Source organism: Hypanus sabinus, chromosome 4 (assembly GCF_030144855.1).
Source record: "Hypanus sabinus isolate sHypSab1 chromosome 4, sHypSab1.hap1, whole genome shotgun sequence".
Lineage (NCBI taxonomy): Eukaryota > Metazoa > Chordata > Chondrichthyes > Myliobatiformes > Dasyatidae > Hypanus > Hypanus sabinus.
The window spans coordinates 52,759,914-52,772,465 of NC_082709.1; the positions used below are offsets into that span (position 1 = coordinate 52,759,914).

At 43.7% G+C, this 12,552-nt stretch overlaps 1 protein-coding gene across 3 annotated transcripts in view; it reads right to left on the reverse strand.

The window, feature by feature from the left end:
• Nucleotides 1–12,552, reverse strand: part of vps8 (VPS8 subunit of CORVET complex) — a 607,159-nt gene that overhangs the window by 501,745 nt on the left and 92,862 nt on the right. The window lies entirely within an intron of this gene.

Sequence of the window (12,552 nt, forward strand, 5' to 3'; positions counted from 1 at the left end):
TTTGCAGGTCACAGTTCAAGGACATAGTCTAGGACTATTTAACTATAATGAGTATTTCTTCTTCAAGCACCCTTTGAGACAGTAATTGGGAGACCTTACTACTTTCCAAATCAAAATATACTAACAATTAATTATATCCATGAACACTAATTTTTGAACCTTCACATAAAGAAGACAACACGTCCTTTATTTTAACTGTGCCATTCATTTTTATACACCCCAGTCAGGTGGATACACTCTTCAGCTTTTTCTATTCCAAAGTAACCCATTTTATCAAATACTTGTTCATACCTACAATTTTACCGTCCTGGCAATATCTTAGTAAAATTCCTCTATATATAATAACTACCTTTGGATTCAAGGCTCTTCAGCTCATTCCCTACCCATCTCTACTACTACAATCCATCCCCAATACTCTGCACCTTTGTAGTGTTCAAAGGATTTGAAAGCAGAAAATGATTGCTTTTACTTAAAAAAAGCATTATCTATCTTGAATACAATGATTTAAGATCTTAAAGCTTTTTTTTTGAAATTATGGATAGGTGTGAGTGGAGTGATCTTCCTCTCTTAACCCAATCTAACATGCGCGGGTAGGTTAACTGGGCACACGAGAATTACCCCTTAGTGTAGGTGACAAGCAAAATAATCCAAGTTCTTTCAGAATGCTGAATGCGAAGGGCTGGAAAAAGTGTGCTGTGGACCAACAGCAGGATAGTAAAACATGATAACGAAATGAAAAGTGGGCATATTTTCCTCACGATTTAAAATGCACAAATCACATGAATAAAAGAGAGAAACTATTATCAAAATTTATAGCACAGAACAGCATGTTCCAAACCCAGACAGCCAAAACCTACAAGTGATTCATCACTGAACGGCAGGTACACAGCTGTTGGCTTTCTCTTCAGACGATCTTGTGTGAGATGCCAGCATTTTCTATTTTTACATTAAGCAACATTTTTTTTCAAAAATGACAGGAAGAACGTGAAGAAAAAGCAAGCTTTTGGAGGATGGAGTGAAGGCGCTTGACAAAGCAGTCCCTCAACTTACGTGGTGTCTCACCAATGTAGAGGAAGTCACATCAGAAGCACGAGATACAATAGAAAACCCTAACAGATTTGTAGCTGAAGCCAAAAGAAGAATTTCACGGAGGGCAATCATTTTAATTCCAATCCCCATTCAGCCATAGCCTCCTCTTTTGCCACAGAAGCCATTCTCAGGGTGGAGGTGCAACACCTCATATTCCATCTAGGGAGCCTCCAGTCTGATAGCATGAACATCAATTTCTCCTTTTACTTTCTCCCCCACTCATCCTTGTCTCTTATTTCCCACTCTAGGCTCTTACCTCTTTTCCCTCACCTGCCTATCACCTACCCTTGGTGCTGCTGCTCCTGCCTTTTCTCCCATGGTCCATTCTCCCCACCTATCAGAATCTACGTCAGGTCTCACGATATATGGAATGGGAGATTTGGAAACCGCTTCGGCGAGCACCTATGCTCCGTCCACTATAACAAGTGGGATCTCCCAGTGGCTTCCCATGTTAATTCCACTTCCCATTCCCATTCTGATATGGCCATCCATGGCGTCCTCCACTGTCGAGATGAGGCCACAATTAAGATACAGGAGGGATGACCAACCTATGGTGCATGCGTCAAAAGTTGCGCATTGGATGATTAGAAATGGCACTTTGCACCCCCGTGATAATAATAAAAAAGAAGTAAGCCTACTCATGCAAAAAGTATTAACCAAAAACCGATTTGTAGAAAAAAAACTGTAACAGGAATTCATGTAGCTTAGAGCTAGAAAAGGGTTTTAATGAGAATAAATCTAAAACTTAGCAATTATTTTTAGCGATTTTATTATTTCATGCACATCTTTTGGTGAATGTTATCTTCTTTCACATTAACCTGTTTTCAATTTTTTTTAAATGGTCAATGAGTCAAACTAGGAAAGAAGGACTTTTATTCCACAGCTGTTCCATAACTGTTCAATATACATTTGATACTTGTTTGATCCTGAGGCGCTGGTCTGCACCAGCGGTGCGTCACAAATTTTTGTCAGTCAGTTTACAACTGACATTCGTGTGCTACAGAGTTCTGCTTTGTTCATCCTTTGTGAACTTTTGCAGTTTTGTACTTTTTCGAAAATTAAGCCTTGTTTTTACATTCAGTTACCCATCACAGTGCAAAAGAAAAGCAGAAAGTGATAGTAATTTTGAATTCAATCAACAGTGGGAAAATAAGTTCTTATTTATAGCGGGTCCATCAGGAAAACCATTGTGCATTGTTTGTGAAAATACTTTCTCAAAGACACGATCTTAATAGACACTATAAAACACAACATCACACTGAAATAAAAGGAAAACGGAAGCTAGTACTTGGGTCTGAGTTACAGAAAGAATATGCGATTAAGAGAAAGGAAGAAATCAAAAGAAGACAAAATATATTTCTTAAAAGAAGTTGTGAAAGTTTGGCGATATCAGAAGTGTCCTACAAAATTGCTTTAGTGTTGGCCAAGAAACAAAGATTCTCTGATAGAGAAGAAATTAAGCCTTGTCTCCAAATATTTGCAAGATGTCTTGGTGGTAAAAATATCGAAAGGAAAGTAGACAAAATTGCTCTGTCAAAGCAAACAGTTACGAGACACATCGAAGAACTCTGTCATGATGTATCTGAGCAACTGAAAGACCTTGTCCATGCTTGAACTTTCATTTCTTTAACTTGAGACAAAATGTGATGTAGCCCAGTTAAGCATTTTTATAAGGGGTATTGATGATAATTTTAGCACCTTTGAAGAACTTATCGGTCCTGAGTTGCTTTATGGAAAAACAAGAGGATCAGATATATTTGACAAAGTAAAATCATGCCTAGAAAATCTACAACTAGATTCTAGTAAACTCATTGGTGTTTGTACTGACGGAGTGCCAGCAATGATAGGTAAAGCTACTGGGACAACAACTTTGCTTGGAAACCTTTTAGGTCGTCCTCTACTAAAATATTACTGCATTATACACCAAGAGTCAATAGACAATAGACAATAGGTGCAGAAGTAGACCATTCGGCCCCTCGAGTCTGCACTGCCATTCTGAGATCATGGCTGATCATTCACTATCAATACCCAGTCCCTGCCTTGTCCCCATATCCCTTGATTCCCCTATCCATCAGATATCTATCTAGCTCCTTCTTGAAAGTATCCAGAGAATTGGCCTCCACCGTCTTCCGAGGTAGTGCATTCCATACCTGCACAACTCTCTGGGAGAAGAAGCTCTTCCTCAACTCTGTTTTAAATAACTGACCTCTTATTCTCAATCCATGCCCTCTGGTACTGGACTCTCCCAACATCTGGAACATATTTCCTGCCTCAATCCTATCAAATCCTTTAATTATCTTAAACGTTTCAATCACATCCCCTCTCAATCTCCTCAATTCCAGCGTGTACAAGCCCAATCTCTCCAATCTCTCTGCGTAAGACAGCCCAGCCATTCCAGGAATCAACCTGGTGAATCTACGCTACACTTCCTCAACTGCCAGAATGTCCTTCCTTAAACCTGGAGACCAAAACTGTACACAATATTCCAGGTGTGGTCTCACCAGGGCCCTGTACAAATGCAAAAGGACATCCTTGCTCTTGTATTCAATTCCCCTTGTAACAAAGGCCAACATTCCATTTGCCCTCTTCACTGCCTGTTGCACTTGCTCATTCACCTTCATTGACTGGTGAACTAGGACTCCTAGGTCTCTTTGCATTTCTCCCTTACCTAACTCTACTCCGTTCAGACAATACTCTGCCCTCTTGTTCCTGCTTCCAAAGCAGATAACTTCACATTTATTCACATTGAATGACATCTGCCAAGTATCTGCCCACTCACCCAGCCTATCCAAGTCTCCCTGTATTCTCCTAACGTCCTCTTCGCATGTCACACTGCCACCCAGTTTAGTATCGTCAGCAAACTTGCTGATATAGTTTTCAATGCCCTCATCTAAATCATTGACACAAATCGTAAAGAACTGTGGTCCCAATACAGAGCCCTGTGGTACCCCACTAGTCACCTCCAGCCAGTCCGAGAAACACCCATTCACTGCTACCCTTTGCTTTCTATCTGCCAACCAGTTTTCTATCCATGTTGAAACCCTGCCCCCAATGCCGTGAGCTCTGATTTTACTCACCAATCTCCTATGTGGCACCTTATCGAATGCCTTCTGAAAATCTAGGTATACAACATCCACTGGCTTACCCTGGTCTAACATCCTTGTTACACCCTCAAAAAACTCCAACAGATTAGTCAAGCATGATTTGCTCTTGGTAAATCCATGCTGGCTCGGCCTAATCCTATTTCTGCCATCTAGATGTGCCACTATTTCGTCCTTAATAATGGACTCAAGCATTTTCCCCACGACTGACGTTAGGCTGAGATAGTTCTCCATTTTCTCCTTCTTGAAAAGTGGGATAACATTAGCCACTCTCCAACCTTCAGGAACTGATCCTGAATCTAAGGAACATTGGAAAATGATTACCAATGCATCCGCAATTTCCTGAGCCACCTCTTTTAGAACCCTCGGATGCAGACCATCTGGACCCGGGGATTTATTAGCCTTCAGTCCTACCAGTCTACTCATCACGGTTTCTTTCCTAATGTCAATCTGTCTCAATTCCTCTGATATCTTATGACCCTGGCCCATCCATACATCTGGGAGATTGCTTGTGTCCTCCCTGGTGAAGACAGATCTAAAGTACGCATTAAATTCTGTTGCCATTTCCCTGTTTCCCATAACAATTTCTCCCAATTCATTCTTCAAGGGGCCAACATTGTTCTTAACTATCTTCTTTCTCTTCACATAGCTAAAAAAGCTTTTGCTATCCCCTTTTATGTTCCTGGCTAGACTGAGCTCATACATGATTTTTCCTCTCCGTATTGCTTTTTTAGTTAAGATCTGCTGCTCCTTAAAACTTTCCCAATCATCTGTATTCCCACTCATCTTAGCCCTGTCATACATCTTTTTCTTTAATGCTATACAATCTCTGACTTCCTTTGTCAACCACTGTGGCCCCTTCCCCTTCTTTGAATCCTTGCTTCTCATTGGAATGAACTGCTTTTGCATCTTTTGAATTATGCCCAAGAATATCTGCCACTGCTGATCCACTGTCTTTCCTGCCAGGGCATCCGCCCATTTAACTTTGGCCAGCTCTTCCCTCATGGCTCCGTAGTCTCCTTTATTTAATTCGGTATGTGGAAAAACTTTTAAATTTGCAGCATGTTACATTACTGGTTGTGAAATGCATGAATAAAATTAGAGCAAGAGGATTAAACAGACAAGAATTCAGAGAATATTGTGAAATGTTAGACTTGGGATATGGTGATCTCGTCCTTCATTGTGAGGTGTGCTGGCTTTCCAGAGGACAGGGTCTGAGTAGATTTAGAAACTGAAAAATACTGTTTATAATTTTCTAGAAGAGAAAAATGAGCTGCCTGAGGAAAGAGCCCTTTTTTGTGATAACAATTGGCTATTTGATTTAGCATTTTTAGTTGATGTTACCAGCCATCTCAATGATCTAAATTTGAAACTCCAGGGCAAGAACAAATTGTTTCCTAGCTTAGTAAATGATATCAATGCATTCAAGATGAAGTTAAAACTGTTCACCTCTCAGTTAGAAAATGAGGATTTGAGCCAGTTTCCACACTTAAAAGAGCAGAGTGAATGTGCTGAAGATAATGGCAATTTTACAAAATATATTGAAAAAAAATCAGGTTATTGCAAGAGTCATTTGGAAGTCATTTTCATGATTCTGCTAAAGAAGAAGACTGCATACTTGCATTTATAAACCCATTTTCATTTAGTGAACAAAAAATCATGAAGATGCCTAGTAACACACAAATGAAACTTATTGACTTGAAAACAAATTCATTACTGAAGATGAAATTTGATGAGCTTCTCTCAGTCCCAAATGCTGCTGACATGATTAATTTCTGGCGATCATTACCCCATGAACAGCTTCCAGAAGTAAGAAAATTTGCCCAGAGTTATATATGTCATTTCAGAACTACGTACAGATGTGAACAAGCAATTTCAGCCATGAAATTGATTAAAAATAAAACAAAGTCGCGATTGACTGATTCAAATTTGAAGAATTCTCTGCTGCTCTCAGTAACTAATTTAACTCCAAACATTAAAATCTTGGTGAAATCAAAACAGACTCAAAAGTCTCATTAAGGCAAGTAATTTTATTTTGTTTTTATATTAAATCAATATATCATGTAAAATGCTAAATATATCTACATTAACATATTTTTACAAGAATTGAATGGGGGTACAAGAGTTGTATGGCGCATCTGAACTCGTGTGTGAAAAAATTGATGTACAGAATGTAAAAGGTTGGCCACTCCTGGGTTAAAGGAACAACACCTTATATACCATTTGGGTAGCCTCCAAACTGATGACATGAACATAGATTTCTCAAACTTCCAGTAATGCCTCCCATTCTCTTCCCACCACCTGCCACTGCATCCCATCCCCTTATCCATCCTCACCTATCTCCTTGCCCTCCCATCGCCCCCTCCTGGTACTCCTCCCTGCTTTTCTTTCTTCCATGGCCTCCATCTCTTTCACCAATCAAATTCCCAGCTCTTTTCTTCAGCCTTCCACCTCCAGGTTTCACCTAACACCTTGTGTTTCTCTCTCCCTTTCTCTCACCTCTTAAATCTACTTCCTAGCTTCTTTCCTCCAGTCCCATCAAAGGGTTTCCACCCGAAATGTTGACAGTACTCTTTTCCATAGATGCTGCCTGGCCTGCTGAGTTCCTCTAGCATTTTGTGTGTGTTGTTGGAATACAAGCACACAGTTCTCCAACAGTGGCAAAACAAGATATATCAAGTGATGAGAAAGGCATATTCTGTGGAGTATTGTGCACAGTTCTAATCATCTACCAATATGAAGGATGTCATTATTGTGGAAAGAATATAGAGAAGATTCACAAAGATGTTATCAGGACTGCAGGACTTGAGTTACAAGGACCACTGCATAAACTGGGGTTTTTAATCCTACTGGAACATACAAGGCAGAGTAATGGCCTTATACTGGCATATAAAATCAGAAGATACATAGATAAGGTGAATGGTCAGAGTCAATTTCCCAGGGTAGGGGAGTCCAAAACTAGGGGGCACAAGTTTAAGAAGATTTAAAGGTGACCTGAGGGGCATGTTTTTTCCAGACAGATGGTAGAGGGTATATAGAAAAATCTTCCAGAGAAAGTAGAAGAGGTAAGTGCAATCACAAAGTTTATAACGCATTTAAGCTGCTACAAGAGTGAGTCAGAGGGCCAATCACAGGCAAATGGGACAAGCATGGATGAGCTAAGATTAAAGATCTGTTTGATAAAACCATATGATCATAAGACATAGGAGCAGAATTCCATACTATGTAACTCCAGAACATACTGAGTAAACTAGGTCAGCACTGTCTGGCATGCAGAAGAATGAAAGGTGACTGTGGAGCTTGTTAAGAGTATACACAAGGTGACTAGCCTTGCTGTGGAGTCTAAAAGCAGGGGTTGCAAGAGTACCCCCTTCATGAATGAGAAAATATGAAACCTCTTCACTCAAAGGGTAGTGAACATATAGAAATCACTCTCCCCAAAGATTGTGGAGATTCAATAATTGAAATTACTGAACATAAATATCGATTGATTTCTGGATCCAGTACTCCGACACACTCAGGATCTAGGTCAGGGTTTCTCACCTGGTGTTTCATGGAATCCTAGGGTTCCACAAGAGGTCACTAGGGGTTCCGCGTGAGATCATGATAAAAAAAAACATTGTTTTGTAAACTCTGCACAATGTTCGATGATAGCAACTGCATTGGTGGACATTGACTGAGCAGCCCCATTAGCAATCTCATTAGAGGTCTCTTGGCCCAGTTTGGCAGTGCGCAGTAGGACCATGTGTACTTGCTTGAGTCCACTCTCAGCTTTTAACATGACATAGGGGATGCCATTTAAAGTTGGTGCACAGGGGGGAGGACAGTAGGCTGATAATGGTGAGTGCTGTATTGCACAGAGGGGAGGACAGTAGGCTGATAATGGTGAGCGCTGTATTGCCCGAAGGGGAGGACAGTAGGCTGATAATGGTGAGAGCTGTATTGCCCGAAGGGGAGGACAGTAGGCTGATAATGGTGAGCGCTGTATTGCCCGAAGGGGAGGACAGTAGGCTGATAATGGTGAGTGCTGTATTGCCCGAAGGGGAGGACAGTAGGCTGATAATGGTGAGCGCTGTATTGCCCGAAGGGGAGGACAGTAGGCTGATAATGGTGAGTGCTGTATTGCCCGAAGGGGAGGACAGTAGGCTGATAATGGTGAGCGCTGTATTGCCCGAAGGGGAGGACAGTAGGCTGATAATGGTGAGTGCTGTATTGCCCGAAGGGGAGGACAGTAGGCTGATAATGGTGAGCGCTGTATTGCCCGAAGGGGAGGACAGTAGGCTGATAATGGTGAGCGCTGTATTGCCCGAAGGGGAGGACAGTAGGCTGATAATGGTGAGTGCTGTATTGCCCGAAGGGGAGGACAGTAGGCTGATAATGGTGAGTGCTGTATTGCCCGAAGGGGAGGACAGTAGGCTGATAATGGTGAGTGCTGTATTGCCCGAAGGGGAGGACAGTAGGCTGATAATGGTGAGTGCTGTATTGCCCGAAGGGGAGGACAGTAGGCTGATAATGATGAGCGCTGTATTGCCCGAAGGGGAGGACAGTAGGCTGATAATGGTGAGCGCTGTATTGCCCGAAGGGGAGGACAGTAGGCTGATAATGGTGAGTGCTGTATTGCACAGAGGGGAGGACAGTAGGCTGATAATGGTGAGCGCTGTATTGCCCGAAGGGGAGGACAGTAGGCTGATAATGGTGAGTGCTGTATTGCCCGAAGGGGAGGACAGTAGGCTGATAATGGTGAGTGCTGTATTGCCCGAAGGGGAGGACAGTAGGCTGATAATGGTGAGTGCTGTATTGCACAGAGGGGAGGACAGTAGGCTGATAATGGTGAGCGCTGTATTGCCCGAAGGGGAGGACAGTAGGCTGATAATGGTGAGTGCTGTATTGCCCGAAGGGGAGGACAGTAGGCTGATAATGGTGAGCGCTGTATTGCCCGAAGGGGAGGACAGTAGGCTGATAATGGTGAGTGCTGTATTGCCCGAAGGGGAGGACAGTAGGCTGATAATGGTGAGCGCTGTATTGCCCGAAGGGGAGGACAGTAGGCTGATAATGGTGAGCGCTGTATTGCCCGAAGGGGAGGACAGTAGGCTGATAATGGTGAGTGCTGTATTGCCCGAAGGGGAGGACAGTAGGCTGATAATGGTGAGTGCTGTATTGCCCGAAGGGGAGGACAGTAGGCTGATAATGGTGAGTGCTGTATTGCCCGAAGGGGAGGACAGTAGGCTGATAATGGTGAGTGCTGTATTGCCCGAAGGGGAGGACAGTAGGCTGATAATGATGAGCGCTGTATTGCCCGAAGGGGAGGACAGTAGGCTGATAATGGTGAGCGCTGTATTGCCCGAAGGGGAGGACAGTAGGCTGATAATGGTGAGTGCTGTATTGCACAGAGGGGAGGACAGTAGGCTGATAATGGTGAGCGCTGTATTGCCCGAAGGGGAGGACAGTAGGCTGATAATGGTGAGTGCTGTATTGCCCGAAGGGGAGGACAGTAGGCTGATAATGGTGAGTGCTGTATTGCCCGAAGGGGAGGACAGTAGGCTGATAATGGTGAGTGCTGTATTGCACAGAGGGGAGGACAGTAGGCTGATAATGGTGAGCGCTGTATTGCCCGAAGGGGAGGACAGTAGGCTGATAATGGTGAGTGCTGTATTGCCCGAAGGGGAGGACAGTAGGCTGATAATGGTGAGCGCTGTATTGCCCGAAGGGGAGGACAGTAGGCTGATAATGGTGAGTGCTGTATTGCCCGAAGGGGAGGACAGTAGGCTGATAATGGTGAGCGCTGTATTGCCCGAAGGGGAGGACAGTAGGCTGATAATGATGAGCGCTGTATTGCCCGAAGGGGAGGACAGTAGGCTGATAATGGTGAGTGCTGTATTGCCCGAAGGGGAGGACAGTAGGCTGATAATGGTGAGCGCTGTATTGCCCGAAGGGGAGGACAGTAGGCTGATAATGGTGAGTGCTGTATTGCCCGAAGGGGAGGACAGTAGGCTGATAATGGTGAGTGCTGTATTGCCCGAAGGGGAGGACAGTAGGCCGATAATGGTGAGCACTGTATTGCCCGAAGGGGAGGACAGTAGGCTGATAATGGTGAGCGCTGTATTGCCCGAAGGGGAGGACAGTAGGCTGATAATGGTGAGTGCTGTATTGCCCGAAGGGGAGGACAGTAGGCTGATAATGGTGAGCGCTGTATTGCCTGAAGGGGAGGACAGTAGGCTGATAATTGGTGAGGACTGTATTGCACAGAGGGGAGGACTGATGAGGAGCATGAAGTGCATTTTCCAAGCATTGAATGGACTCGCCCAAATTGTGCTGTGACGTCACCTTCCCCTCCCAAATTACTTTCCCCAACTTCCCCTGACATGCTGCCAACTGACTTTAGGAAGCAAACAAACTCTGTTGGTATAGTAGAAAATTGGAAGGAAATTTTCATTCTAGAGATGGTTCAGTGTGGCAATTTTTTGAAGAGGAGGATTCTAGGTATAGGCTTACAAACAATTATTTTAAGGGTAATGATGAAGAATTACAATCTTCAGAGTCATTTCATTGCATTAGTACAACAACAGACACAAAAAAGTGCCTTTTTTTTTACAAAACAATCAAATTTATTTACACAACAAATGCACAAAGTACAAACATTATTTACAAGAGAGTGAATAAATTTAAATTAAAATATGATTATTACTGTCTCTAATACAGTCAATTCCCTGGGAGGCCCACCACTCCTGGAAGTCCCTCACTGTAGCTACTGTGACTGCATGTGACTCCAAGGATATCCAGGTATGAATGCAGCCTCGGAAGAGAGGCAGGTGGCCCTGGCAGAGCCCGTGACTTTCCGCCACCTAGACCTGTGAATAACCATCTTAGCCAGGGCCAGGAGCAAGCCCACCAGTAGATCCTACTTGTGACCCACCCTCTTCCATACCGGATGCCCATATACAAGGAGTGCAGGGCTCAAGCGAAACAAGAACCTGAGCAACAGCCTCTTCAGATACTCAAGAGGGGGGGTGCAACCTTTCACACTCCATATAAGCGTGGTATGCTGACTCCTCCCGGCCACAGAATAGAAAGGTGGACGGGGTGTCAGTAACCTGCTTAAAAAACAGTTGCTCAGTTCTGCTCTATGCAACTCCTTCCTCTCCAGATCCCCAATGGACAGGGGAAGGACCCCTGTATAAAGAGATTTCTACTAGCAATCTCCTCCACTGACGGATGGTAAAACAAATCACTAAGGTGCATCTGGTTGGAAGACAAAGGCAATGAGTGAAAGGTGTGCGAGAAACCCACACAAGAAATACTTGGGAGCATCACAGGACAGCACAGTGGGTATCCCTGCGAGTTGTCTGGGACCCTCTCCGGCGTGGTCCGATGAGCACTTCTAGCCCATCAGGTGGTAGTACAGCCGGAACCCCTCCACTTCCCCAAGCCCCCTCAACACTCAGTCTGATAGGATGGGGACCAGTTCCCCTTGCAGCTACAGCACCGTCCCCAATGGCTCATGAGCACCCTGTCTGCTCTAATAGACTAGACCCAATAGCCTTGACAGCTCACCGTATAAGCGAGGCAGTTCCCTCAAAGTGGCACAGCTGATGCTGTGAGCCTCCTACAAGCTGTGTCCCTGGTGAAGAAAGTGTGTCGACAGCACATGCCATCTCGGAGGGTGGTCAGTATACAAGTATCTCTGCAGGATCCTGAGGCAGAGAGACACCAGCTGGGTGTGCACCTACACCAATGACTGACAAACCTCTGCAATCGGAAGACTCAGAACCGCAGCAGAGACCCAATGCTTCCTGTTGCCCCAGAAGTCCACCAGCCTCACTGGAACTTAGAGACAAAAGTGGTGGGTGGGACTAGAGCAATTAGCCACTACCATATCTTTGCACTGAAATCTACTTATCAGTGGGTTTTCCAAATTGTGCTATTCCATTATGCCTAGCCTGTGGCAAGCAATTTACAAACGTAGCAATAGCTGTAACAAAATTGAAAAGACACTTAACTACAAATCACAGCCATATGACACGTAAAAATACTGATTATTTTAAATGACTACTGGAATCTCAAAACAAACAGATTAAAGCTTTTGAAAATAAAGTCACAGTCAGTAAAAAGATTCAGGACGCAGGTTATTTAGTGGCTTTAAGAACAGTTCACTCAACAACGTTTAAAAAACTGTGTTAAAAACCTGACCAAAGAACACATCTATCTCCCGCTTCATAAAGAAATCCGGTAGCTTAGCAGAGGAAGAGTTCTCAGCAGAATGTTTCAGCTCAAAGGCGAATTGCAGGAGTACTTTTAACCAGATTTTGCTGAGTGCTTTGGAGATGAAGAATGGCTGCAGAAACTAGCCTACTTGGCAGACATT